The sequence below is a fragment of the Rhineura floridana genome, chromosome 5, assembly GCF_030035675.1.
Source record: "Rhineura floridana isolate rRhiFlo1 chromosome 5, rRhiFlo1.hap2, whole genome shotgun sequence".
Lineage (NCBI taxonomy): Eukaryota > Metazoa > Chordata > Lepidosauria > Squamata > Rhineuridae > Rhineura > Rhineura floridana.
In genome coordinates, this window is record NC_084484.1 from 90,311,697 (window position 1) to 90,323,648 (window position 11,952).

At 40.8% G+C, this 11,952-nt stretch overlaps 1 long non-coding RNA gene across 1 annotated transcript; it reads right to left on the reverse strand.

Moving 5' to 3' along the window:
* Positions 1-5,670: 5,670 nt before the first annotated feature.
* LOC133385862 (uncharacterized) lies at positions 5,671-11,461 on the reverse strand. The gene is made up of 3 exons (XR_009762982.1): positions 11,055-11,461; positions 9,138-9,180; positions 5,671-6,472 (listed from the first exon to the last, which is right to left on the reverse strand). It is a non-coding gene; the product is annotated as an uncharacterized LOC133385862 (long non-coding RNA).
* Between the last annotated feature and the right edge of the window lie 491 nt (positions 11,462-11,952).

The following is an 11,952-nucleotide window of genomic DNA, read 5'->3' on the forward strand; positions in this document are numbered from 1 at the left end:
TATGTAATGATGAGGTGCACCTGGCACCATCACTGTTATCTTTTCGGCGCCAGGTCAAGACTTTCCTCTTCTCCCAGGCATTTTAGCATGTGTTTTTTAAATTGTTTTAAAATTTTAAAATTGTGTTTTAAATTGTTTTTAAAAGATGTGTTTTAAATTTGTATTTTTGTTTTTAATGTTTTTAGTTACTGTAAACCGCCCAGAGAGCTTCGGCTATGGGGCGGTATACAAATACAATAAATAAATAAATAAATTTGCCCATATTTATTTATTTATTTGAAATCGTTATAAACCACACTTCTGTGTAAATGTGCAATTTAATCCCACCTGAAAATAGTGAAAGTCTGGAAGTGCCCTTCAACTCGTTGCTTGTAAGTAAGCCCACTTTTCCTGTGTAAATGTTATTAAGATTCCAGACAAAGGGGAAGGATTTCTCATTTCTATTTTTTCCCCTTTTGGGGGGGGGCACTTGAAAGTGCCTATTATGGCGGAGCTTTGCAAAGGCTACATAAGGGATGAGGGTGGTTACAGAGTTCAGGCTGTCTTAAAACTGGCAAGGTAACATCCCTCTAAGAGCTCCTTCCAGTAGGGATGGAATCTATCGGCTGGTGCCAGTTTGAAAGCATCGTCACAGGCTGGTATCAATTCGAGTTCATTCTTTGTTGACTAGCCACTGCTTTTACTGATGCAGCCTTTTTTCCTTCGTAAAAAATACTGATATTAATATCACTATTTTGAAAGGAAACATCGATATTTGAAAAGAAATATCGATAAATGAAAATCCGCTTTCAAAAATAGCAGTGGGAAACAGCTACGTAAAAATCCAATCCACAATGATAGAAAGTGAAATAATGGAAAATTCAGTGCCAAATGTGAATTGGGCTGAATTCTAGCACATCCCTACTTTCCAGCTAATCAATGTAGAGGACAACAAATGTGCAACTCACTTACACTTTTCTGGCTGAGGATCCAGACATCTTCCCTCAAGTTGGCTCTATTTTTATGGTGGTCTTGTCTTTTCCCAGCACTCAAATCACAGTTTCTTTTCCACTGGGAAAATGTGACTCATCGCGATTCTTCTGGTAATTGAAAGTAATTTAGTATGTACATAAGACTTGATCCACGGTCCATAATGCCCACTGTGGTAGGACAGAGGCCTTCTTAATGTGGTTTCAATGATAGACAATAGGCCATAGTCCAACTATTGATTCCCACTAGCACAATGGGACATCCCCCCTCTCCTCCCCAAATCTGCTCTGGAGGGTCAGGAGAACCCCCAGGACAGCATGTGGGGGAAGGAGAGGAAAGATTGTTCTGTTGGGCAAGCAGGAATGCTTGCGTTGATGGAACAATCTCCTTAGCGCTATGTTGAATACAGGCCAATAAAATTAAAGTATTTTCCTTGTGTTCTTTCCCTCTGCTCTGAATTTTCCAAGTTCAATGGATCATCCAAATGATGAGTTAACCTAGCTGCAGCTAGACAGATTATAGTAGGTAACTGGAAAAGGGAAGAAGGTGGGACAATCCAAGAATGGAAAAAAATTAATATGGCAATATGCTTTATTAGAAAAACTGACAAAGTACAAGCAACAAGGTGGTTGAATGGAGGAGATTACTTTGTAGGAATTTCACTGAGGGAGTTGTTAGGGTGAAAATAATAGTTATGTACACCTGTATTATTAATATGTATACTCTATGCACACTTCTCTCTCTATGTTATTATGTTTGAAAAATGAAACAATGTTTTTTTAAAAATATATGATGGCATGTCCCCACCCCCACCCCTCATTACTCGTCATGTTCATGAGAGACATGTCTCCTAAAGCCATTTGAGGTTCAAGAAGTAAGACAGCAATCTAAAGTTGTTCATTGCTGCCATCCTTAGGCCACAGTCAACCATCCAGAATACATTCTTTTAAAGAAACACTCTTTAACTGTTTTTGCCAATAATTTTATTGTTTTAATTCTTTCTGTAAACTGCTTTGAGGGTTTTTTTTACAATAAAGCAGAACATAAATGTTGTAAAAACACCATCTTACCCCTTATCTACCCAGTCGATCACTGTGCTCTGCAGGTGAGGGCCTCCTACAGATACCATCTTATCAGGAGGTTCATTCTGCACAATATAGGAAATGGACCTTTAGTATGGTGACACCTACCCTGTGGAATTCCCTCCCCTTGAATGTTGGGCAGGCGCCATCTCTGCTATCTTTTCGTCGCCTTTTGAAAACTTTCCTCTTTCAACAAGCCTTGTAAGTTGAGACCGTATCTCAGTCTGCGTCTGTGTTGGAATTGCTTTTTAATATGTTTTTAAAGCTTTTTTTTAACAGCATATTTTTAACCTTTTTTTAAAAGATGTCTTGAAAGCTTTTTTTTTTAAAAAAATGCTTTTAAAGATGTTTTGTTTTAATGTATTTTCAAGTCTGTTTTTATGATGTTTTTAGTGCTTTTGTTTGCCGCCTTGGGCTCTTGCTGGGGGAAGGGCGGGATATAAATCAAATGATAAATAAAAAAATAAAACACATATATTTTAGTCACTGTGGCCCTTGGGTTTCTTTCCTGTTTTAGGCTCAAAGTAATCTGCCTTATACCAAGTCAGGCCATTTGATACCTAGCTCAGTACTGATGACATGGGCTAGCATTGGCTCTCCAGGATTCCAGGCAATAGTCTCTTCCAGATATTGAATTTAGGACCTTTGTACGCAAAGCATGTGCTACAGCCCTGTTTAAAAACGTATCTTTTAAAATTGTTCTGTTCAATTCACTAATGAATGCACAGCATACTAGGGCAGTTCCACACCATTCATTTAAAGCACATTGAGCATGTATTTGAAGCACATGAATCCCACCACAGAATCATGGGAACTGTAGTTTATTAAGGGTGGTGGAACTATAACTGAGGGGGAAACTACACTTCCCAGGATTCTTTGGGGGAAGTCATATGCTTTAAATGTGAGTTGGATGTGCTTTAAATGTATCATGTGGAACTGCATTACTTCATAAACTTTGCCTACTAGGGTTGCCAGGTTCAATCCGTGAGACTGATCCTGTATCTTTAGGAGAAGAGAAAGTCTGCCAAGTGCAGGTGTTCTTGCAACCCTGTAATAGGAAAAACCACAAGGTGGAATTCTCCCTCCCCCCTGCACAGTTTTTAAAGATACAAAAGACCTCTTGGTTGCCAGGACCAGCCTCCAAGAGGTCCTTTGTATCTTTAAAAATTGTGCAGGGGCGAGGGAGAATTCCACTTTGTGGTTTTTCCCATTACAGGGTTGCAAGAACACCTGCATTTCACTGACATTCTCTTCCCCTAAAGATACAGGATCAAACTCAGGGATTGAACCCGCCAACCCTATTGCCTACACATAAATCATTTTAATTAAATTTTTAAATGGAAATAAACTATAAAGGTTGCTGGGTGACCATGGTTACTCACCCTCTGTCAGCCTAATCTGACCCTAAAGGTGAAAACAGAGAGGGACCATGAACACCTCAAGGAAGAAGGGCACACTTAAAATGTAGAGGAAATAATAATTTGTAAATAATAATTTACAACCATAGTGTGAAATCAAATACATATCAAGACATAGTGTGAAGAAATATTTATATAAGCATTAATGTCAAAGATGTTTATTATTTACACAACCTGTAAAGATATTTATAGAGCAATCCTATGCATGTTTACTCAGAAGCAAGTCCCAATGTATTCAATGGGGCTTACTCAAACAGGGCAGCATACACAGGGCTGCAATTCAGTGATAAGGAACTTCACTTACCCAACCCAAAATTCAGAATCATGCTACTTTAAGCTGTTTTGCAACTGCTTTATCCTTGTTTTATGGTTATTGGATTTTAAATGGTTTTATTTCTTGTTGTGAGCTGCCTTGGTTTCCAGTCCTACCTCACAGGGTTCCCTAACTGTTAAAAAAAAAAAAAAAGATCGGTGGAGGATTCACAACACAATTCCTTTCTATGTTCACTCAAAAATCCCATAGATTTTCAGCACAATCCTAACCATGTCTAAGTAAGTCCTACTGAATTCAATGGGGTTAATTTACAGGTATGTGGAATTAGCACTGCAGCTTTACGTCCAGAAAAGCTTCATATTGGGAAGGTATTCAAAAAAGTTTATGAATAAGACCAATAAACTGCCCTTTTCAACAGTTCAGTAAAATTTAAACTTGTTTGATTCCTTAATTAGAAAAGTATAACACTGCAGCAGGTACACTTTTTTAAACTTCTGTTCAAAAATTAATTTAAAGATAAAATATGCTATTTTTGCAAGTAATTAAAAAACCTGCATACACACTTTTATTATAATTATAACCAAAATTATTTACTCTGTATGCCCACCAAGATCCTGCTGTGATTTTCTGTTGTAGTGCAATCCTATGCATGTTTACTCAGAAGCAAGTCCCAATCCTGTACAGAGAAAGTACTCTTTATGCTGCTGAAAGCTATATATTTACTGAATTCCTGATGCGAGACAAGCAGGAAAAGGTGTAGATATCACGACACAGTGAGACACGGTGAGACCAGAGTTCAATTTCGGAGCCCCCCTCGTAATTCTCGTCTCCGCTTTTTTTTTACCTCCCCTTGGAGGCGTGGATTATTTTCTCTCCATAAACAGCCTATGACCTTTAACTATTGTATAACATCACGTACATACATAGTACAACAGCATTATCTACGTGGCAATATGCAGGCAGTTATTTAACCACTACAGATGTCAGTATCGTTTACAGCCATAAAGTTAACCACATCCTGTTTTTCCACTGGTCAGATCGCAATGTCTTGAGAGATAGTGTACTGAGAACAGCAGCGTGGTTTGCCAACGTATGCTGTTCATTCAGTCCACCCCACATCTCCCCCTTTTTTATTTTTTAGCAAAAAGTAATTACTACGTAATGGTCGCGGAGCAACAGGTGTACACGTCTGGAAAAGGTATTGTAAAAAACAGCATAAGCCTATACTTAAAATGAGTAAAAGAATAGCATATCTAAGAATCTGACTTAGCCATCCAGTGGGCAGCCAACTCCAAAGCCACTGCCACCAAGTTGTAGGGGCGTCCTGCAAAATGTTATTAGCTAGATCCTTCAAGTTTTTTACCTGTGTTCTGATTTCAAAACTGTTGTCAGTTAAATTAAAACAGCACATATTCTTTATAGTTTCGCACCCCAACTGATGTTGTAATAGCAGGTAATCTATAGCTGCACGATTATCCAAGATAGCTTGTCTTAATATACCCTGCTCTTCATTTAACAAGGCAATGGCTCGAGAGGTGGCATTTATCATCTTAACATAATTACAGGCTAATTTATGTAATTGATTGCTGTTACTTACTGCCAATGCAGGAAGTCCAACAAGGGAGATGGCTAGTGATACACTTTCTGCTTTATTAAGCAATTCCACCTTGTCATTACAATCAGCCGGCATGGCAACAGCTTCTCTTTTCCTACGTTGGGCTAGCAACTCCCTTTTATGAAGGAAAATGGGAACCAGTCGACTCAGGCAACAGATGGTATCAGAAATATTAGCGGGAACATAATTAAAAGTGGTTTCTCCACATGTCCAAAACCATCCACCTGGTAAAGGAATGTGTCCGTACATACTGGATATGTTAATGTGCTGTGTACAATTCCATGTGGGTCTCCCAACCTTTAGACATCCCTTCTGCACCTTATGTCGACTACAATTAACCATCCGAGCACACGTATTATTAATGGAATTTGCAACATGTGATGTAAATAATTGAAAAGCATTAACAGGCAGCTGGAAGGTTGGAGTTCCCCAATTCGAAACAGTATGATATTTAATCTCTGAAGTATTCATGAACCGCCCAAGTCCTGTAATGTTCCCAATATCCCCAGGTGCTTTGCATACGGGTATTAAACATGTTCCCAACATACCCATTTCCTGTACATGTTCAGTCATGCAAAAGTCACTCACATTTGTCATTCTTGCTAACTGAACCCAGATATTGTGTTGAAACCGCATCCCCAACTCCTGCCCCAACCTGTCAGCCCCGGCGCTTCCTAAAATCCAACAAATGCAAAGTACAAAAATAGAATTTGTATTTAAAGACGCAATTAAAGCAAGAATGGTATTCTCAGTTGTCTTGTCCACCCCGGCTTGTTCCATTGCTTTTTCTGCTTGTGTTGCTAAGTTCTTTATTTGGCCCCAAGTCACGGGAGGTTGCGGAACATTCCGACCACGCTTCCTGGAAGACATCCCAGTATCCTGAAGTTGCAGAGAAAAATTAGGGATGGGATTCTTAAGATTATCGTGCCAGGACATCGTCTTTCCAGGGCCGGATACACCTAGCAGGTACCCACACAGGACCGTGAGGCGTAGACACAGCCGCGTAACCTCGACCCCACGTTATAAGCGGAACTGGGCCTTTCCACTCTGGATTTGGTAGTTGCCGAAACTGCACCCGCGGGGCAGGTAGAGACTCCGACTGCTGAAAATGCCGCTGCGCTCGAGTAGAAAAGGAAAAATGAGTATTGGGAGATTGAGACAAATTTTAAATGATTAATGGTAAACAACACTTGTGCCAGCCACTCCTCTTTGGTGGCCAATCCCAGTGGTACTCCTCCTTTTTGTTTTTGTTTAAGCAAATGCTCTTTAAGGGTACGATTGGTACGTTCGACGACAGCTTGACCTGTAGAATTATAAGGAATACCAAACAAATGTGTAATGGACCACTTAGTGCAAAACTGTGCAAATTGCTGTGAAACATATGCAGGACCATTATCAGTTTTTATCGTCTGAGGTTGGCCCATGATGGCAATAGAACGAATGACATGATTAATAACATTCTTAGTTTTTTCCCCTTTCTGAGGAGTTACCCATATGTATCCGGAATATGTATCTACTGTAACATGCAAATACTTCCATGGGGAGAAAGTAGGAAAATGTGTAACATCCATTTGCCACAACTGGTTAACTATGAGACCTCGTGGGTTCACTCCTGGTTCTGGGGATAGAGTTAACTGTGTGCATTGGGGACATTGTTGAATAATGGCAGAGGCTTCCTGGGCAGTAAGATGGAATTGCTTCTGGAGTGCTTTAGCATTTTGATGATGAAGGGCATGACTTTCTATGGGTGTGCAAAGGAGGGCACGAAGAGCCTGATCAGCATATTGATTACCTTCTGTTAACAATCCTGGGAAAGGTTGATGACTGCGAATATGAAATATAGCAAATCGACAAGACCGAGTATGTATGAGTTTTTGAAGTGTAAGCATAAGAGCAAGTAGATTAGTGTCCAGCATGGGAGAGACATAACTACCGGGTAATGCAAGTACAACATTCTTAACATAAAGACTATCGGTAATAATGTTAACCTCCTGATCTGCAAAAGTCAACAGCGCCATACTAACAGCGGCCAACTCAGATCTCTGAGCGGAAGTTTGGGGTAAGGTGAAAATTGTCTTCCAAACCCCCTGCTCGTGCCATGCAACAACCCCTCTAGTTGGACTGCCATCAGTATAGACCGTGACCGCAGGTAAGGGTTGTAAACTGATTACAGATTGAAACTGGATAGGAATTTTTTGTGTAATTTGAAGCCGTGGATCTGATGAGGAACGACATGAAATTGTGCCCAAATAAGAGACTAAAGCCCATTGAAGGTCATCAGAAAGTGCAACAGCATTTTCCCATGTGTAAAGTTTAAGAGGCAACGAAATTTCAACCGGATCGATACCTAATACTTGCCTTGATCGTAATCGTGCTTTTTGGATTATTTCTGCTGCTTGCATTGGCAAAGTTGTGATAGATGACTTTGGTGTATGGGCTAAGTAAAGCCACTCTATTATATGTGTAGCATTGGAGCCTGACTCCTGAGTGAGTGCAGCAAAAAGTTGGCTTCCATCAAATAAAACAAATAAAATCAGTGGTTTATTCAATATTTGTCGATCCACCCAAATAGCTTTTAACGTTGTAGAAACTAATTCTAGGGATTGCCTTGCCTGTTTCGTTAAAGTAATAATATCTGCAGGTTGACGTCCTTGTTTTAAACATTCAAATAAAGGCCCCATGTCTTGAGTGGTAAGTTTACAATATGGTCGAATCCAATTAATAGAACCCAAGAATTGTTGTAGTTCTACATAAGTTGGCTTCATTGACAAAGTAAGACAGGGCAATACAGGAGTGGAGTAGGATTGCATTAATTTATGTCCTAAATACAGAAATGGTTCTTTGAGTTGTACCTTTTCAGGGGCAATCTGCAACCCTGACTGTGACAAATGATCAGTAAGGTGTTGTTGCCACATAGATGGGAGGGTTCTCCCAGCCACCAAGATGTCATCCATATAATGGTAGACCAATAATGTAGGGTATTGAGCCCGAAAGGGTCGCAGGGCCATGTCTACAAACTGTTGACATAGGGTTGGACTATTTAACATGCCCTGAGGTAGCACTTTCCATTGATATCGTTGCGCAGGGCCAGAGTTATTATATACGGGAACAGTAAACGCAAATTTCGGTGCGTCTTGCGCTTGTAACGGTATTGTGAAAAAGCAATCTTTCAGGTCTATAATAGCTAAGGAATAGTCATATGGAATTAAATTTGGATTGGGCGTCCCACATTGTAGCGGACCCATGGGCACAATTAATTTATTTATTTCTCGTAAATCATGTAAGAGCCTCCACTTTCCAGATTTCTTTTTAATCACAAACACTGGGGTGTTATAAGGGCTATTACTTTCTGCTATATGATCAGCTTCCAGTTGCTCCTTTACCAGTTGGTGCAGAGCTTCTAATTTTTCTTTGGGTAAGGGCCATTGTTCTACCCAAATGGGTATGTCTGTCTTCCATTGTAAAGGAAGAGCTGCCTTTTGTTGGCTAATCATTAATAACAATGGTGGTCTGGAATTGCTCCAGTAAATCCCTTCCCCACAGATTTACTGAAATGTCCAAAATACAAGGGCGAATGTGGGCTATACGATCACCATCAAGAGCAACAACTTGTATCCAATCCTTACTCCGTTTTGAATCCTGAGCTCCGCCCACTCCCCACACAGAAGGGGCCACTTCTACTGGCCAAGAGGATGGCCAGTTATGTTCAGCAATTACTGTGACATCTGCCCCAGAATCTATAATACCTTCAAAAATAACATTGTTTAAACAATACTTACGAACCGGTTTCTCCCTGGTCACTTCTGCCAGTACTGCAGCTACCTGTGGATGGAAAGGATTACCTGAAATACTCACACTCGGCGATTTCGTCCTTGTAGATCCGAATCCACCAGTACGTTTTTGGGAGGAAGTGTTCGATGTGAAAAGACGATATGGCAATAACAATAGTTGCGCAAAAGAATCTCCCTTCTTCAACTGAAGGGGAAGGTGACTCCAATACTGAATATAAATAATTCCCTGATAATCAGAATCAATAACACCAGGTACCACCATTATATTATTCTTGGAAGCAGAGGATCGCGGTAGTACAAGGCCTACGGTGCCTTCTGGTAAAGGGCCAGTGAGTGTGGTAGGCATTAAAAGAACTGCTCCAGGCAAAGGAACATCTTTTGACTCTGCATGTATTAAATCAATTCCAGCGCTTCCTTGAGTAGCAGGGGTGGGTACACTTCCTTGAGATTCGGGGCTGGAAGCCTGCCCCAAGTTCAGTTTCCCTCAATAGGACGGGAAGACACGTTGGTATTGGTAGTGGGAGCTGAACGACACTGATTAGCCCAATGATAACCCTTTTTACATTTTGGACAGATTTTCTTTGGCCGGTTTGTAACAGTGCCCCCACCTTTAAATGCTCCTCCGCCAGGAGCCCGACATTCCCTTCTGAAATGACCAGGCTTTTGACAATTAAAACAATTGCCTGTAGGTTTGTTACCCTGTCTTAATGCCCCAGCTAACAATGTCATGGCATGAACATGTGTACCTACCTCTGCACAAGCTTGAATCATGTCTCCCAATTCATATTGCGGTCTATGAATAATGTTTTTCAAAATCTTTTTACAGTCTGTGTTAGAATTCTCGTAAGCTAATTTTAACAATAATTCCCCTTGTGCCTGAGGGTTATCAACCTGCCGTGTCAGAGCCTCTTTCAAACGGTCAACAAACTGAAAATAGGGCTCTGTTGCTTGCTGCCGTACATTCGTAAAAGAACGTAAGGGTTCTTTCCCAGCAGGCACCTTTTTAAATGCTTTCTGTATACACTCAGCAGTTCGATGAAATGCGGCTTCAGGCAATACCCCTTGTTGTGCTATGGTAGCAAAATTACCTGACCCATAAATTTGCTCGGGAATGATATTAGCATCCCCAGCTGCTATAGCAGCATGTCTAAATTCTTGGTCCCAAACTACATATTGCGAAGGAGTCAAAATCATCCTAAAGAGATCCTTCCAATCTTGAGGGATCATGTTATATCCAGTAGCTACTCCTTCCAACATCCCTTGTACATAATTAGCCGTAATCCCATATTCTCTTACTGCCTTATTTATTTCTCTAATAACAGAAAACGGAAGAGCTGTCCAAGTTGCTATGCGATTATTAGCATTATTAGGATCTGGCTGATATGTAACGGGAAAAGCTGAAATTGTACCCTCCCAGTCTCCCATTTCTTCCATAGATAATAATCCTGAGGCTGCAGCCTGAGCTATGGCTGCTTTAACCTTCCCAGTAACCTGTTCTTGTTGAACTGGAGGGCTATATGGAGGAGCATTTACAAATTTCTCAATATCCTTTTCAGGTGTAGGTAAAGAAAGTTGGGGATAAAGAGGAGTTTTCTGGTCAGAATTGGCAAACAGCGATGTCTCTTTTATCCCTAAATGACTAATGGCCTCAGCACACTTTTGCCATAATAAGAGATGGTGAATAGGTGCTCTTGGTTCTTCATGTAATTTTCTCCCTATCTTTATCCAATCTGACTGACGTAGTGATCCTTGCTCTGGATACCATGGACATTGACATTGAATTGTTTTTAACAATGATTCAATGTGAGAACGACTTATAAAAGCTGAGGTATCCTGTTTTAAAATTTTTTGTAGCTCTTGTGCATGAACCTTCTGCTGAGCTGACAATTCCCCCCCCATACTCACGAATGGGAGCTGTACGCTGAGGTGCACCGTTGGCTGATCCTGCCAGTGGGTACGAGGGTGTTTGTTCTGAATCACGTCGAGGTCACCAGATGTAGATATCACGACACAGTGAGACACGGTGAGACCAGAGTTCAATTTCGGAGCCCCCCTCGTAATTCTCGTCTCCGCTTTTTTTTTACCTCCCCTTGGAGGCGTGGATTATTTTCTCTCCATAAACAGCCTATGACCTTTAACTATTGTATAACATCACGTACATACATAGTACAACAGCATTATCTACGTGGCAATATGCAGGCAGTTATTTAACCACTACAGATGTCAGTATCGTTTACAGCCATAAAGTTAACCACATCCTGTTTTTCCACTGGTCAGATCGCAATGTCTTGAGAGATAGTGTACTGAGAACAGCAGCGTGGTTTGCCAACGTATGCTGTTCATTCAGTCCACCCCACAAAAAGGAAACTGTTCTCAGAACTTGAAATGGAGCTTAGATATTGCCTGGGGGTCAACAAATCTTGTCAATCACAACCCTGACTTCACTTATTAGTTAAAAACCTGAAAGGGCAGGGGGGGGGCAGCTGACATTTTGATTTATATCTTTTGAACCAGACCACCTAGAAACTTAATTCATTTAAAATGAAAACTAAGAGTCCGGATATTAAGATGACTCACCCAGAGAGAAGCCCAAAAACTGGAGTCTCCAGGCGAAACCCAGAGACCTGGCAACCCTACTGGGAAGATGTGGAAGTTTGGATGTGGAAGAGCAAACATCGTCTTCCAAGAGTCCTGGATCTGAATTTCAGGTCTAGTGAGCAGTGGTGCAGCTAGGTGATTTTCGACTCTAGACTTCATGGTCTCACCCAGCCGGGGTGGGGGTGGGGACTTTAAACCACCACAT